The 17,239-nt window shown below is 29.2% G+C and overlaps 1 pseudogene; it reads left to right on the top strand.

Annotated features, from left to right (window-relative positions):
* The first annotated feature begins 12,015 nt into the window (after window positions 1-12,015).
* On the top strand, window positions 12,016-16,672 carry LOC137821555 (two-component response regulator ARR12-like; annotated as a pseudogene).
* The last annotated feature ends 567 nt before the right edge of the window (window positions 16,673-17,239 follow it).

Below are 17,239 nucleotides of genomic sequence, written 5' to 3'. Positions count from 1 at the left end.
ATATTCCATCAAACAACTAAATTTGGATTAAACACACAAAATTCAAACATTAACTTTAAATATTCAAAATATATACTTAAATATATTAAATTAAAATATAACTATAAATATTAAGTCCATTTAATCAAAATAAGCAAATAATAAAAGTTCATCTTGCAAAATTATAATCCGTTAAGCAATTTTTATGCAATTATTTTGGATTTGTCAATGGAATGATTTTATTGAGTGATATCTTAAAAAAACACTCATTTCAACATGGTCTCAGAATTGCTAAGCGAATTATAACAAATATACATTTTTGCATTATCTTAATATCAACTCAATACTTCAAATTTGACAAATCTAATTATTTTAGCAAGTTGAAAAAATATAAATACCCAATTCAACTACTAGATATTATACAAAAAATATGCACAAGACCATTTAACTATCCTAAACCCCACTAACCATACCATTTCACACCATTTTCCACTTTATAATTAAGCAAATTCACTTAAAACATTCAAATTTTCATTTCCTTGTATATACCCAAAACTCCATGTACATTTAAGCCACACATTTCTACATAAAAACTTTCTTTGGTCAAACTACCAATTTCATCACATCACATCAGAGGTGAAGTTTTCAATAAAATATTTTTAATTGACAAATGCTAAATTTAAATTTCATCAACTTATGCACATCTAAGAAACTAAGTATTTCTTCCTACAATGTCAACATTTAATTTTTAAGACACAACAATGCAATTTCAACAATTTAAATTTTTTTAAATAAATAAATAATCTAGTTTCCCTCACTTTTACTATCGTGCTCCTCAAATAGAATCTAAAAATTGAAATTAGAAAAATCATAACTTCAAAAAAGTCTAATTCTGAAACTACAGAGATAACTAAAGTCCTAGACTAATAGAAAGAAATGTACTTAGATGAGATCGCTAACACAGAACTATATATGAAAGAAAATAAAATTTACTCAACCAAAACATGATTGGATCATAAATGATTTTTAGTAGTGTGTGAGTTGTAAATAAATTTGAATATTTAAAATTCTTTCTAATTTACTTTTTAAAGTACTGTATAGTAAAATCGAATTTTAAAAATAATAAAATGTAAGAGAGAAGAATGGAAGAGATTGAGTTAAAGAGCGAGGTTTTTTTATAAGAAGAAAAAACATGTGTAAGGAGAATGAAAAGAAGAAGGAATAAGTATGATAAATGGGCTTAGGCCCAAAGTTTTTATAGTAGAGCCAAATTGTCGAAAATGAAAAAGGAAAAGTTAACGCTTTGACATACCAAAATAATGTGGTCTGTTTTTATCTCAAATTGTGCGTACTTCATTCATTACAACAATTTTGTGATTGAAAAACGCTTCATAGATTGAAGGAGGAAAGAACATAAGATTTGAACTCTATTTAACATACCAGAACATGAACATAAAGAACATGGTGGTTTTACGTATAGAATAACTTTACCACGATGAGAAGTGATTTTTGACAGGTGATTATGAAAATGATAAGCCCACTTGAAAGGATGATGAGTGAGTTTGGGAATATAAAGTAATGATTATGATTTGTATGATTCCATTTTGGTATATGGTTAATTAGATGTGTAATAAATGCATAGAACCAAATCTCTTTTAGAGATTTCTCTGTCTCTCATAAAATCCAACCTATTAAAGCATCACAAAAGGGAAAAATAAAATCTTTAGGATCCATATCAAAGTAATCGAAAGATGAGGACTTTAATGCTACTTTCTTTCTTTGCCCTTGTCTTCTAGCTCCCACACGCTCAGCACAAACACACGTACATGATGACAAAATGTCACGACAAATCAAAACATGGCGTGCCCTTAATAGTCACGCACTCATGTTATTGTGAATCCTAAGATGGTCGTGTTCGCAATTTTCACCAATAATATCTCCTGCTTTTATTCTCTCTTTTTTCTTACATATCGTCTCAACCGCTTCAGATATTCACAATGCTGTGTCATCTTATTAAAGCACAAGGAGTCAAATTACTTTTCCACAAGCCCTACCTGTGCTTAAAATGACATTATCCCAACTATATCAATCATCATAATTTTAGTTTACAATGGAATAATACTATTAGCTCCTTATATCTTCATTTCAAACAATGTATTAACTTATTCAAGTTTCATATTAATCTTAATTTGAAGTTAACCCACAACATCAAATAATAAAATGAAATGTGTTGCGTTTACTGATAAGATAAATGTTCATTGAATGTTTCGTAATCAATGAAATACTTGTTTTAATTATTGAATAATCAAGTTTAGGGTTACTCATATTTTTTTTTTATGAAAGGATGCATGTGCTGATAAGTTGACTAATTTTGGATTTATTCATAGAGAATTTTTTCATTGGTATAATAGGCTATCATCTAGTTTGTTTTTAGAATTGTTTATAAATAGATATAGTCTACTTATGTATAGTTTTTGTTAATATATGAGTTTTGGTCTAGTTCCCATATTTTTGCATTTTCTTTCCTTTTTAGTAATACTTTTTTTTATACGCAAATAATTGTTGTTATTTGAGGTGTGAGCATAATTGAGATGTCAAGTTATGGATAGTGGTGTTTAACATAAAAGCTTTTATTTATAATAAAACAAATTCTATGGTTTTAAAATTTAATCTAAAAGTGAGTTAATACTTTTGTTAAAAAAAATACTTTATTTGACAAATTAAATTAGAGAATTTAATTTAAATCAAACACATTTTTTTCTGTGAAATATTATCATATTCTTTATAAGCCCAAAGATATGGTTAACATAGCGGTACAATAAACATATCTTGTGAACATGAAAACCTAAACAATGTCAAAGTGGTCGAAAATAAGTAACATTTCTCTTAATTATTTAATTTACATCTAAACACGAACTTTTTTAATGTTTTTTTTATTATATAAAATTATTTGTATATAAATATGATTACATATTTTTATTTATCAATTGATCAATATCATATATTGTCAGATAATAAATCTGATTTTTCTTTATTTACTTACCGTAAATAATAAATAAATTGTTTATAAATTTCTTTTAAATATTATATTTACATAAAAATGTTAATTACTTTATTAATTTTCTTTTCGAATTCTTTTCATAGACCAATCTACAAATACGTAATTTTAGAAGACCAACTCAGACGTGTTAACCTAATCTGATGTGGGTCACATGGATTCTTTTTGACCAACCAATACGTTGCCACCACGTAAATGTCACAGTATCAACTATGTTTATTCATTTCGCTCTCTACCACTAAAGTATAAAAAACATTTCGTTAGTATATGCTTTTTATTTAGTGTTCAATAGTTGGTCATACAAATTAGTTTTAGTGTAATAGCTCGTCGACACTTCTATATAATTGATTTTTTTTTTCTAGATGAGTATGAATATTCAATTTTATTTTGGTAATATTTCAAACACAAAATATATACTTTAATTTTGTTACGTGTTCAAATTCCTCAACTGAATCACTGTATATCATTTTTAATTTTTAACTTTCAGTTTCTATATACTTCTATTTTCAAATTTAAAATGTTTTATTCCTATTGCATTCAACCTTATATAATTAAATAATTATTTTTCTGATATATAAAATTTATTCTTCCTATTTTTAATTAATTTTTTTAAACATATTTTACCTGCAATTTTTTAAAAATTTATTTTATTGTTCAACTCGCACCCATTACGAAGAAAATGAAGATTTTCTCCAAATTCATTTACAAAAGAATGTAATTTACAAAAGAATGTATTTTGATAAAGTTTTAGATGTCAAAATTGAAAAATAAATTTCAAAATTATGATAACTTTGGAAAATACACTCATACAATTAGTTAGTTCCGTTTTTGTAGTAAATAAATATTGAAACACATGAACAATGTTGATTTCCTATTAAGTGAGTGATCATTATTTGTAAGGACTTATCTATTGTATATCGCGCAAATCTCTCAGGATATAACAGGATTTTGTTGAAAAATGTTGAGAATCTAAACTAGCAATAACTCTTAAAAGAATAAGAATCCAAAATTCCAAAAATATTTATAATAAAAGAAAGAAAAATAGTGAAGAGAGAAAAGAAGAAAGAATGTACTATAATAATATTTTTGAAACATTCTTGTGCCTCTTATTTATAAATAAAGAAAGGAGCTCAAAAACAGATCATGTCCAAAAAAAGTAAAAGAGCACACAAAAGAAAAAATGAAGAATGTGCAACATGACTTGCAACGTTCCATATTCCTATCTCAAAAACAGAAATTGAATCCGAAAACAGAAGAAAAACGAATCACCCAAAAATGAAGGACTTTTCGCAAACAAACAACCGACGCTTTTTCATGCATTGCAACTATTGTAGTTATGCAAAATAAATAAATAAATATATATATATATATATATATATAAAATGTCAGAAATAAAAATCAAATTTCAAAACGATTTTTTTCATGAAAAAAAAAAGTGACAATTCAGTTTTCTTTTGAGCAAATTTCGATAATCCACCGAAAAATTCATATATCTTTACTCCATCACCAAAACTAAATAATCAAAATTGTCCCTCAAAAACCAAATTTTAAATAATTTTTGTGTAAAAAAAAAGTTAGGAAATAAAATGCACCTTGGTCCAGTTGAGGAATGTTTTTTCAAAATCCGTAACTAGTCACGGAAAAAAAAAAGTCTTTTACGAACACCAGTTTTTTTTATCATACATCTGTATGATAGGTTAGTTTATAATATTCTGTATGTATCGCTTAAGAGAAAAAGCACACATATTAAATCTCATGGGTTAACCATCATTTCTACTACGTTTCTAAATATCAAGCATGGGCCTAAACAGAATCCCTTCCCCCCTAATTTTATAGAAAAATTTAATTAAAAATTATATATGTACATAAATATAACTTTTTAAAACTATTACAAAAGGTAATATTTTTATTATTTATAATCTATACCTATATATATAGAGGGGATTCCCCTCTTAACTGCTCTTAATTTTTTTTTTCTATTTTATCCTTATATTATTATTTAATTTTATTATTGTATTATGATCATTGTGTCATTTTTTATTCTCCTCTTCTTAACTGCTCTTAATTTTTTTTTTCATTTTATCTTTACTTAATAATTTATTGTATTAATTTATTTTGGTTATTTGGATATTTTATAATTTCAAAAATTAATAAAATAATTTTTTAATTTTTAATTTTATTTTATTTGTTATTATTTAACTGGAGGGTGGAGTGATTGATTAGTTACTTTTCTGTTTTAAAGATCTTCTACACTATTAAATAAAAAATTAAAGATATTTGTAATATTTGCAGGAGAATGGAGATTTGGTACGTTACTTTTCTGATTTAAACTGATATTCTTTTTTATTAAAATTGTAGAATTTTAAAATTGATTTAAGAAACAGATTTTATGATTCTCCACAGCACATAACCCACGTATCTTACTTCTCACTTTCTCTCTCCGTACCTACTTCCCACTTTCTCTCTCCACTACACATAACACATTTTTTTTTACATACTTTTCACTTTCTTTTCTCTTTCTTTTTCACTTTCATGTAAAATCATACTTTCATTTATTTGATTAATCTTTCTGAAACCCTAATTTGACATTTGTTTCATGAAAAATTGTAATTGAAGTTTGTGACTAGAGGGAACAAAAAGACTCAAAAAAAAGTTGCGCGCTTCATCACAACAATAGGTAATTCTCTTTATATGCATTTCAATTTGTAAAACACTAATTTGTCTTCTGAAATTGTGATTGAAACATGTGACTAGAGGGATAAGAAAGATTCAACAAGAGGAGACAGAGGTACATGATGAAAGTCATCATAAGACCCTTTTTGGTAACAATTTTATGGATTTAAATGAAATCATGCAGAGCATTAACTAAACTATATTCTCATTTCCTCATATTTTACGAAAAAGTTACTTCCAATTTGATTTTTAAGTTTTCTGTCATCACCATTTCTTTATCTTTGCTCTTCCTCTATATTTTTTCCTTTTAGGTTTTGATTTTGAAATCATCTTAACTTTTTCATAAAGTTATGATTTTAGAGACCACCTTCAAACTAGGTTCTCTCACCAGAGAGCATTATGTAAAGAAGGTAGGTATGTCATCGTGTTCTTAAATCTATGTTTTACATGTTATACTAATATTTTGTTTGTTTTTTATTTGTTAATTGTAGAGAGTTAATATTCATAGCAAAATAGAGGAATCAGAGAAGGAAAAAAATTGAGTTTCGTTTTGTTGTCGCGCTCACTCCCCCAATCCCAATCGTAAGGTTCTAACACGAAGGAATATTAGATTTTGGTGCGAAAGATGAGAACAATTTAAACGAGTCTCTATATAGGTCCAAGGGTCCAAGGTGAAGAAAAGAGAAGCAGAATTCTTATAATTGATAAAATATTAAAAATTATTAAAAAAAATATATGAAACTCAAATTCTATTTAATTATTTTTTTGGTTGAGTCTGTAGTTTTAAATAAATTTTAACTATTACCACATACATATATTTTTACCCATAATTAATAAAATATTAAAAATTATAAAAAATATATGAAACTCAAGTTCTATTTAATTATTTTCTACCTTGAGAGACGGTTTTGAATTCAAATAGTAATTTTAAATTTTAAATTTTGAAAATTCATTCATTCTCTTTACTACATGTAACTTTTAATTACCGCTCTCCACTATTTTATTAACCTACTCTTTAACTGAATATTCTTTAACTTCTCATCTTAATGTTATTAAGAGAAATTGTTTTTGAAGAATAAAAAAAATACTAAAGAAAGAGAAATAAAAAATGCCTATACACACTACTCTTTTAACTGTATACTCTTTAACTTCTCATTTTAATGTTATTAAGAGAAATTATTTTTAAAAAATAAAAAAAAAATACTAAAGAAACAGAAATAAAAAATGCGATACACAGGCACTGACGTGCCTGTGTTCCCGCTAGTAATATATAAAGAAGATTTTTCACTTCCATTACACATTTGATATTTGTATTTAATTTTTAATTATATTTTGAAATTAAAAATTAATAATTAAAATAAATGGTCTAAATACTAAAAAATAACTACACATTTAAGCCCTCTAACATATTACAAATCACCAACAACTTGATACAATTATCCACTATTTTTTAATTTCTTTATTTAGTCATTATTATTAATATATTTTTAAGAGTATAAAGGTACAAAGTAAAAGTCTCTAATTGGATGATAATGCAAAGAAAAAAAATAATATTACACTACCACAGCACTTTAATTAAATTTAAGTATTAATGTGTAGTTACACATCCAAGGGTTTACTTTTCATTATTCATTGTTTATTATTTGGGTTTTCAATGACGCTCTTGGACTTGTAGTGGGCTATGTAATTGGGTCGTTCTTCCACTATTCATTGGCTATTATCTTTATTTTCAACTGGTCAATTTGTGATTGGATTTATCTGTAGTGATTTATTGTGTTTATTGCTTTTGGGCCTCTTCTCGTAATTTTGTTTTGACTCTAAATTTGTTCGGGTTAATGAAATTTGTGACATCGATAACTATTGTTGTTTGGGTTCGCTTAGAAAAAGGTAATGTGTAGCAACCACTTGATATATTTTTCACACCCAATGACTCTGTAAAAATAACATAAACAGAAATAATCAAAAAATAAAAATAGAAAATAAGAATCATACTAATTATGATATTTAAAAAAAAAAAGAATAACCGTGTTACAACAACGTAATGATACCTTCTCTGATAACAGTAACAAAATGTTACATAAAGGGGTTGAATTTTTATATTTTTTAGAGATATTACATGTTATTATTATATCATGAGCATTTGTATTGTCATTTCACAACTAACCTATGAAGTTCGGACACGTCTCTTAAATGGTGAACACGCCTTTTAAATGGTATGTTCATGTCAGACACACGTATTAGATATCGACACTCATAAAATATGTATAACTGAAGTGTCCAATTCAAAAAAATGTTTATTAGATTTCTGACAATTATAACACGGTTCTAACACAATTTTAAAAATATACATACATTAATTTTCTAAAATCTCAAACTTATTGTGTCAATTTTTAATATAGTTATAAAAATAAAAAATAAATCATTTTAAATCAGTCACGATAAACATATTTCTGCTAAAAAAACATAAACCTTTATTGTCAAATTATATAATTTATAATTATATAATATATAAATTGGTGTTCTCATATCCTATATTTTAGAAAATTTACATATTTTTGTGACTGTATCTCTGTATCATATCAGTGTCCATGTAAGTATCTATGTTACATAACAACTAATCTTTCATTCAACCGTTGAACAATTAAAGAGTGCTAGTACCATAAAAAAACATTTCCTATTAAAAAAAACAAAAAATTTATAAAAATTGAAATAAAAACTTGATATTTTATAACATCATATACATATTTAAATCTAAATATATGTATATATATTAGAAGGAACAATATCGTGTGACTTTTTTAGAATGTTGTACCTATAAGTAAGCTAGCTATTAATTAATGTTGTTATGGTTCCATTATCGAAGATGATATCATTTTTGGTTTGGTTACATGTATTGTGCCACACAATAGACCAAATTGAGTAACCCGAAGTACACACAAACATTAATTTAAGCAAGTTAGTATATGACATTATTCTCTTCGAATTCATCCAACAAGTCACAAAAACAAAAAATAAATAAATTGACATTGGCAATAGGAAGTCATAAGGTTTTTAAAGGCAAAGAATCCCAAGATTTTGTGGCAAAAATGAATATTAAATATTCATACATATTATATAAGTTAGAAGAACCTTTTGAATATTAGTGGACAACTAATGTTTTTTTCTATTCGTATATTAATTCACAATGATCATGAAGATCCTGCAACATGTGAGTTGAGAAGCCAACTAAGACAAAGTTATTTTTTATAATTTTCCTTTCTACCATTTGTGGACTCTTGAACATGTTTTGCCAGCTTGTTCTGATTTAAGCTCAACTCTATCTTAAAAGCATGCCATGTTTTGGGTAGAAGAACATGTATTTAGCCTTTATGGATCAACATGTCATTCATTTAAGTCATACTTAAATTCTCTAAACGAGATTTTGAAAAAACAATTACCTTATATAAAAAGAGAATATAATATAGTTTTGAGACTCAGACACTTCTCTTAAATGACATGTCCGTGTCGGACATATGTATGGGACACCGACACTCGTATGATACTTATAGGATATGTATTGGTGAAGTGTCTAATTCAAAAAATATTTGTTGAATTTCTAACAATTTTAGCACGGGTATAACATAATTTTAAAAATGAGAAATACATTAATTTTTTAAAAACTCAAACTTACTGTATAAGTTTTTATTATGATTATAAAAATAAAGAACAAATCATTTTGAACCATCAATGAAAAACATCTTTCTATTCTAACAAAAAAAATTGAAACATACTTATGCACATATTTTTTTTATATAATATATAGATTTGTATCCCTATGTCACACATTTTAAAGATTATACATATTTCCGTGTCCGTGTCGTATCCATATATGTGTCAGATGCTACATAGTAAAATATCAACTTAAGGGGCAACAACATGGACAACAATATGATTGAAAGTTGAAAGTCCTTGGTGGTTGTAAAAAGTAAAGGGAAACATGAATGGGTTAATCATTGTATGAAGCCATATCCATATGTAAACCATACATGGGAAAGTTTTTTGGGCACACAAAGGGACAAAAGTGGAATGGACAATACAAAAAGATTATTAGTAAATTTGCAATAATTAAATAGTGACGTTGTTTGCATTAGGCTATGAATATGATGTTTTGATGATTATATCTATCTTCTTCTTTTTTTCTACCAACTTTTCTTTCTTTATGAGTAGTGACTGTCTATGTGTTTCGGTCATAGTTATGTCCGTGTTGGCTTTTATGGTGTACTCACAGAAAAGCCTAGTGTTTTGCACATTAATATATGTAATATTAAATTATAGCAAATAAAGAAATTGCTCCTAACTCCTCCAACCATGGGAAATTTTTATTTTGGTAGAATGAGATTACATATATTTTTGCTAAATTTTCATTTAATTTTGAAAAAAAAGCTCAATCTCTAATTCACTATTATCAACGTATGTCGTTAATATACTTTTAACTTTATAAGTTAAGTCACTTTAAGTAACTTGTAGTTATATATATATATATATATATATATATATATATTATTACTAGCTGATAAAATAAAATAAATATATATATATATATATATATATATTATTACTTATTTTTCAATGTATTTATTTTATACTTAATTTTTTTACCTATTGCTATTTATTTCATTTTCTACAAGGTATTTTGTTATAATTATGTTATCATATATGCTTTCAAGACTTTCAAATATCTTTATATTTTGGATGGGATTTCAAATGAATGATTTTGGAAGACAGATTTGATTTTTGCATTGACGAAAAGTGATTAGTTTGACCAAAATGCATATCATGTAGAAGAAGATCTGATGGAGAAAATTATGGACAAAACTTGTCGTCTTCATTTTCATTCTTCTCTTAACAGAATTTTAATAATTTTATAATCAGTAGAAAGAAAAGGAAACTACATGCTATTTTATGGAAATTATGTTATCGATGTGGATTTTAAAAATTATATTATTAATATGGGTGGTAGTAAACTCAAAGTTGTGAACAAAAGTTCCAGTTTTATAGATTAAAAATGTAACTGTAATAGAATTTTTCATTAAAAAAAAACTCGGTTAGATTCTTCAAAAATAATTCATTATCACCAAAGTTGGTAGATCATTTGTAGTATTATAGTTGGACCATTAAATAATTATTAGTGAATTATGTAAACATAAATATTATAAAGGGAACTTTAAGACGTGAGACTATATATTATGGGTGGTTCGATAATGGGGTGACACGATAAGTCCAACACAAATACTCGTTAGGATAAGCTCGAAATGACTCTGATATTATATTACAAAGTGGACTTTAAGTCTAAGTCAACCCCATAAAACTGATTCATGAGGTGAAATGTCCTAATTTCTAGTTGATGTGGGATCTTCAACAAGATTAAGACATTTCATTGTATATAAGTGGGTCCAAACCTCACCCATGAACTGATTTTGTGGAATTTAGTCAGGCTTAAAGTTTATTTTGAAATAATAAATAATATGTTAAACGAAAATAACTATGTTTATTCAAAAAAATAAATTATTTTCGAGGACATTAGTTATTGTTTTTCACCATAAATAATTGGTCCTAGTATCATTTTTTTTTATGATTTTATAAAAATAATGAAAAAAATTTGACTATGAATTCTCATTAGAATTCTATTTTTTGTTTATAGTTATTCTTATTTTTATGATATATTAGAAAAGTAAATTGAAAATTAAAAGAAATAATTAATATTAATATAAATTTATAGTGAAAAGCCAAAAGGTCTGGATCAATTGAAGACAGTTTCTATCCAAGCACCGTCTAATGTCCAGTGAATGAGAAAATATATTCTGATTGGATTCGGTTCTCTTTCGAGCGCGTGCTGACGACGCGCAAGTTTTTCTCACAAATCTTAAGATTTGGCTTCACTATAAGATTGTGATTAAGACCGGTGCAGTAATCATATTTAAGAAAAATGAGTGCTGTTTGAAAAGAACTTGGAAAATTCTAAAATTTTATGGATGAATAAAAAGCTGCATAAGATATACAAAAATTATAAGAGACAAGGTTAAGATTTGAAGACAAAATCTTTGAGACTCTTTCAATAAAATTTGATGAGTTGGTAAATGAGTTTTAGGTAAAACCAAATTTAATTGATTCAATTTAGTAAAATATGGTAATAAAATTGATTAAGGCCCAAGGTTGTTAAAATTTAAAAGTAGAAAGAGGTAATTAGATTAAAAAAGCTTGAGATTAGCATAAAAAAGTGGAACATGTTTAATAATATAAATTAATAATATATTTGTGTCTTTAGAAGTTTGGATTGTGAGAGGAAGACACAATAATAGTTTCACTTTCTCTCTCTTTCCATCACTTTCTCCTTCCACTGTTGCACGCTGACACCCACATAAGCACAAAAAGACACCAACTTTTTCGCTCCTTCCTTGCATTTATTGTTCTTTTCAATTATTCATTCACATTGTCCTCAAAAATTACTATTTATTCCCAACCAAAAAAGTATTTTTTTTTTTTCAATTGTTTTTCCTGTGTCTTCTGTTTCATAGCTTCTTTCTGGGTTTTGGTTTCTGACCCACAAGCACAGAAGTGGTATTTGTGAAGTTTGGAGAAGAAGATGACTGTGGAGAAGAGAATGGGTGATTCCGGCGAAGAGTTTCCCGTCGGAATGCGTGTGCTCGCCGTCGATGATAACCCCATCTGCCTAATGGTTTTGGAAAATCTCCTACGGAAATGTCAATATCATGGTTTGAATCTTCTACTGTTGCTTTTACTTACTGTTATTCATGATTTAGGGTTTTGGTTTGTGCTTTGTTCTTTCTTTTAGATTTTTGTGTTCTGTTTCAGATTCTTTTGTTCGTGGTTGTTTAAAATGGATATACTCTTAATAATGAAATTATTTATAGAGAATGCTACAGTGAATCCAACTTCCTTAATTGTTGCAGAAGAAGCTTCTGTTATAGGTTATAGGCTACATATTTTTTTTACTGCTTGTTATGCCTTGATTGATTTCGACACAACAAGATCTGAATATTTCTCCGGGATGAGTATTTTGTTGCGTGTTTGGCTTCATATTTTGTACATGATTTTCCAGGTTTTGGATGTGATTTTAGAAATATGCACTTCGATTAACGTTAATTTTGTAACTTTCTATGCTGTGGATGTGTGTGCAATGAGCCACTTTACTCTTTCAAAATGATATTTATCTTGGTTATGGATGGGGTTGCAGTAACTACAACAAATCAAGCAATAACAGCGTTGACGCTTTTGAGAGAACATAAAGACAAGTTTGACCTGGTAATCAGTGATGTGCATATGCCAGACATGGATGGATTTAAGCTGCTTGAGCTAGTGGGACTTGAGATGGACCTTCCTGTCATAAGTGAGTGAGAGGATCTTGTATGCTTATATGTGATCTTCAGTTGTTAATATTTACCATTTCTTCATTTTGACTCTCATTATTTCACCATTTATTACTAGATGGTTAACAATTATTGATATAATTATTAGTCAAGTTAGAAATTTAAGGTATTTATATGTGAAATAATGAGTTTTCTAACTTTTTTTCCTTTTGAAAAAAATATTCAAGTGTACTATGTTTTTGTATAAATAGTCCAGTCCTACAATAGAACTTTTTAAGTTTCATAATTGATTTTTGATAAATGTGAAAATGTGATGTGCCAATAAACTTATTTGGTGAACCTTTGGTGTTATAAAATGTTTTATTTCAGTGTTGTCTGCAAATGGTGATACGAAGCTGGTGATGAAAGGGATTTCTCATGGAGCCTGTGATTATCTGCTGAAACCCGTGAGAATGGAGGAGCTCAAGAACATCTGGCAGCATGTAATCAGAAGGAAGAAGTTTGACTCAAAGGAGAAGAACCAAACATGCAACTTAGACAAACCCACTTCTGATAGTGGCAATGGACATGGATCATCAGGAGCTGTAAATTCAGATCAAAATGAGAAGCTGACTAAGAAACGGAAGGATCAAGATGAAGATGAAGATGAGGAGCAGGAGAATGATCATGACAATGAGGACCCGTCATCCCAGAAGAAACCTCGGGTTGTTTGGTCTGTGGAGCTGCACCGCAAGTTTGTTGCTGCTGTTAATCAGCTAGGCATTGACAGTATGTTCTCAACTTTGTTGTTGTTTTCAAGATGTTTTTTGATATCTGGTTAGATGTTAGCACCATCAATTTAATGTTATATATGTTCTTAATTATTATGAAGAGTTTCTCAACACTCTTCCTTCTTTTAAGAGACACTTGGGAATGTTAGGTCACAATTATTCAAATTTTATGCCATGACATGTAGTTTTCCCTTACTAGTATGTATTTGGGCTTCATGATATTGTTGTTTTGCTGGCAGAGGCTGTACCTAAAAAAATTCTTGATTTGATGAATGTTGAAAAGCTTACAAGGGAGAATGTGGCGAGCCATCTCCAGGCATTCTTCTTCTAGTCCTTTGTGTTTTAATTTACTGTAACATATACTTTTTCATTCACTGAATGTTTATTCTTTATTAAATGGCTGCAGAAGTATAGGCTTTATCTGAAAAGAATTAGTTGCGTGGCTAACCAACAGGCTAATATGGTGGCGGCCTTAGGGGGTGCAGATCCATCCTATTTGAGAATGAGTTCTGTGAGTGGGGTCGGACATTTACAAACATTGAGTGGTTCTGGACAGCTTCATAACAATGGTTTTAGATCCTTTCCAACTGGTGGCATAATTAATAGGTTGAACACTCCTGCTGGTTTGAATGTGCATGGATTTCCTTCTGGAGTTCTTCAGTTGAGTCAGTCACAAAATTTAAGCAACACCAACAACGATCATCTGAAGTTCCGGTCAGCCATGGCTCCTGTTAATCAGAATGGTGTTCAGGGAATGCCAATGCCTGTTCAAAACAATAAGAGTGTCATTTCCGTTCAAAATTTGACCGCTGTTTTTAACGCCAAAACAAATTTTCCCATCTCAAATAAACTCCCAGAACCAAGGCCAAAAATAACATCTGTCCCTCGCACTTCAGACGTAGGTATTGCAAACAATGCCTTGATGTTGGAACCATGCCCTCAAGGCACACAGGGGAGTGTAAGCATTGAAGCTTTATCTTCTTCAGTAGCCTCTCAACATTCAGAATTTTCTTTGCCTTTGCTGGATCAAGGTAGATATAATGATAGTTGGACAAGAGCTGTGCAGCCATCTGTCATCCAGACAAACTCTTACCCTCCTAGTGAATGTTTTAGACAGACAAATATACCTCCTCCGGAGAATATGGCTTCTATACCCCTGCAAGGTGGGAATCTTATTGGTCCATCCATCACTTCACTGTCCAGGCAATCCCATGATTCAATAACAGATATGAACTCTGAAGGAGTGACTTTAACTAACAGGCCTGGGAATATAAGCAATAATGTACCATTTCAAGGGTGGGATGACCGTAATCAGGATGCTACACATCATTCAAATAATATATTTGCATCAATTAACTCACTGACTCCAGTCAATGGTGCTGCTGTTCCCGCGGGCCATGCAGCAACAAACTCAGCCTCACATAGAAACTTAGACTTTAATTTTTGTGATCCCTTACAAATGAAGCATGATGGGTTTTTGGAATTAACTGAAGAGATCTTATCTAAACAACATCAGGGGAATATCCTGAACCAGCAGAAGTCTCAACATAGTCATTTCTCTAGTAATCTTGGTTCATTGGAAGACTTGGTCAGTTCAATGATGAAACAGGTAATGACATTTATAAATATACAGGGTTTTCATGAAATGTTTCTGTATTTCTTTTAACATATTGACTACACGAAGTGCTCACATGCTTAAGGGCTTTAAAGTTTTAACTATTTAAAAAATTTGGTACATTCACATGGTGGTGGTCTATCTGTTTTGTAGCTTTCGTTTAAATACAATCACTGCATAATATATGCGAATCTTTTGATTAAGCTAATACCATTCCCACTTTTCACTGCCTGGCCTCACATACTTGCTGTATGTCACTCTCCTTAGATTATATAATATGTAAGCATTGTTATATTTGTCCTGCACACTGCAAAGGACTTGAAATGTTACATTATTATGAGCATTTGGTGAAATTTGGTTTTCGTACCTGTTAAAATTTATGGGCCACATATTTCGTTAGGGTCCATTGTGGTAGATCTGCCAAATAAGAGCAACTTTCACCATCCTTTTGACTTTCATATTGGCTAAGTCCATCTGATTTGTCTAACTGGATTGGTTAAATAGCTTGTGTATACTGTTTAATATCATGATATTTAGCATTTGACTTACAATCAAATAGTATTTTAGTATTTATTGATCTTTCAGCTGTTTTATCTTGCACCTGTCTTAAATATTTCCCTCTCATACTCATTCAGTGCCAATGTTCATGCCATGCAGGAGAAAGATAGGCTGAAATTATTGGATGGAAACCTCATTTGCGATAATTACTCTGGTGGATTATCTATGTGATAGGAGATTTGGCAGCACATACCAAAACATGCTTCCATGTCGATGAGTTTTATAGTTTTCCTTGTGTTTAACCACTTTTGTCTTCCTGTAGTTTTACTGTAGAGTTTAGCTTCTCCAGGTTACTTTGTACTGAGCAAAGTTCTCTAGGTTCTTCCATCAAGGGATTTCTAACTTTTTATAGAAATGCATTGTTTACCTAGTCTTTGGGTCCAGCAATGCAGTTTCAAGTTATTAATCACTTTGTTTGATCTCCATTGCCATGATGTTGGCCTGCAAATTGGACCTTAATCTTCATTCACATTCATGCTTGTACTGAGAAGAGACAGACACATGGGCCAGGTGGAACTCACTAGACAAATGGGTACCACTTGAACTTTGAGTTTTTCTCACATTTCTGGAGAGAGATCAGGGAATGCAACTTTGTTGAATGTTTAAGTGATTACGATGATGAGTAACAATAAACACGACCCCCCCTTGGAAATGTTGCCTTTACCAAAATTATGCATTTAGTTTTATTTAAAGACGTTGCAGTAAATACAATCTTGTATGGCATGCACGATGATCAACTTATCTAGTATTTGATTCGTTTCAAGTTAGATTATTTCAGGAATTAAAATGCACAGTTATCAGCTTATAGTTGTGAACTTAACTATTGATATTGTAATATTTTTATAATCTATTGTGTGAATATGTTTATTACAGTTGAATTATCAATTACTAATCAATAGCTGCAGACTTTTATATTTAAAATACACTATTAGTGGCAAAGGAATCGAATCTCTTTTTTTTTTTTCTGGATAAAGCTAAACAGAAATGCTTTTCTGCGTGGCAGTAGACTCAAGATACTCATCACAGTCAAAGTTTACGCAACTTTTAACTCATCTTTACCTAAAAGGGTTAATGAAATGATAAAAGGATAAAATTACTTACGCCCATTATTCCTGTTTCATGCCAATTGTCACGTCAATGCAGCTGCAATCAGAATAATTCTGCATAAGGCATGGACTGTGGAATTGGACTATTTTAATTTAATATAATGATTGGTTTG

Source organism: Phaseolus vulgaris, chromosome 9, assembly GCF_000499845.2.
Source record: "Phaseolus vulgaris cultivar G19833 chromosome 9, P. vulgaris v2.0, whole genome shotgun sequence".
NCBI lineage: Eukaryota > Viridiplantae > Streptophyta > Magnoliopsida > Fabales > Fabaceae > Phaseolus > Phaseolus vulgaris.
The sequence above is the reverse complement of the archived record's forward strand: the minus strand, read 5'-3'. Positions and strand labels throughout refer to the sequence as shown.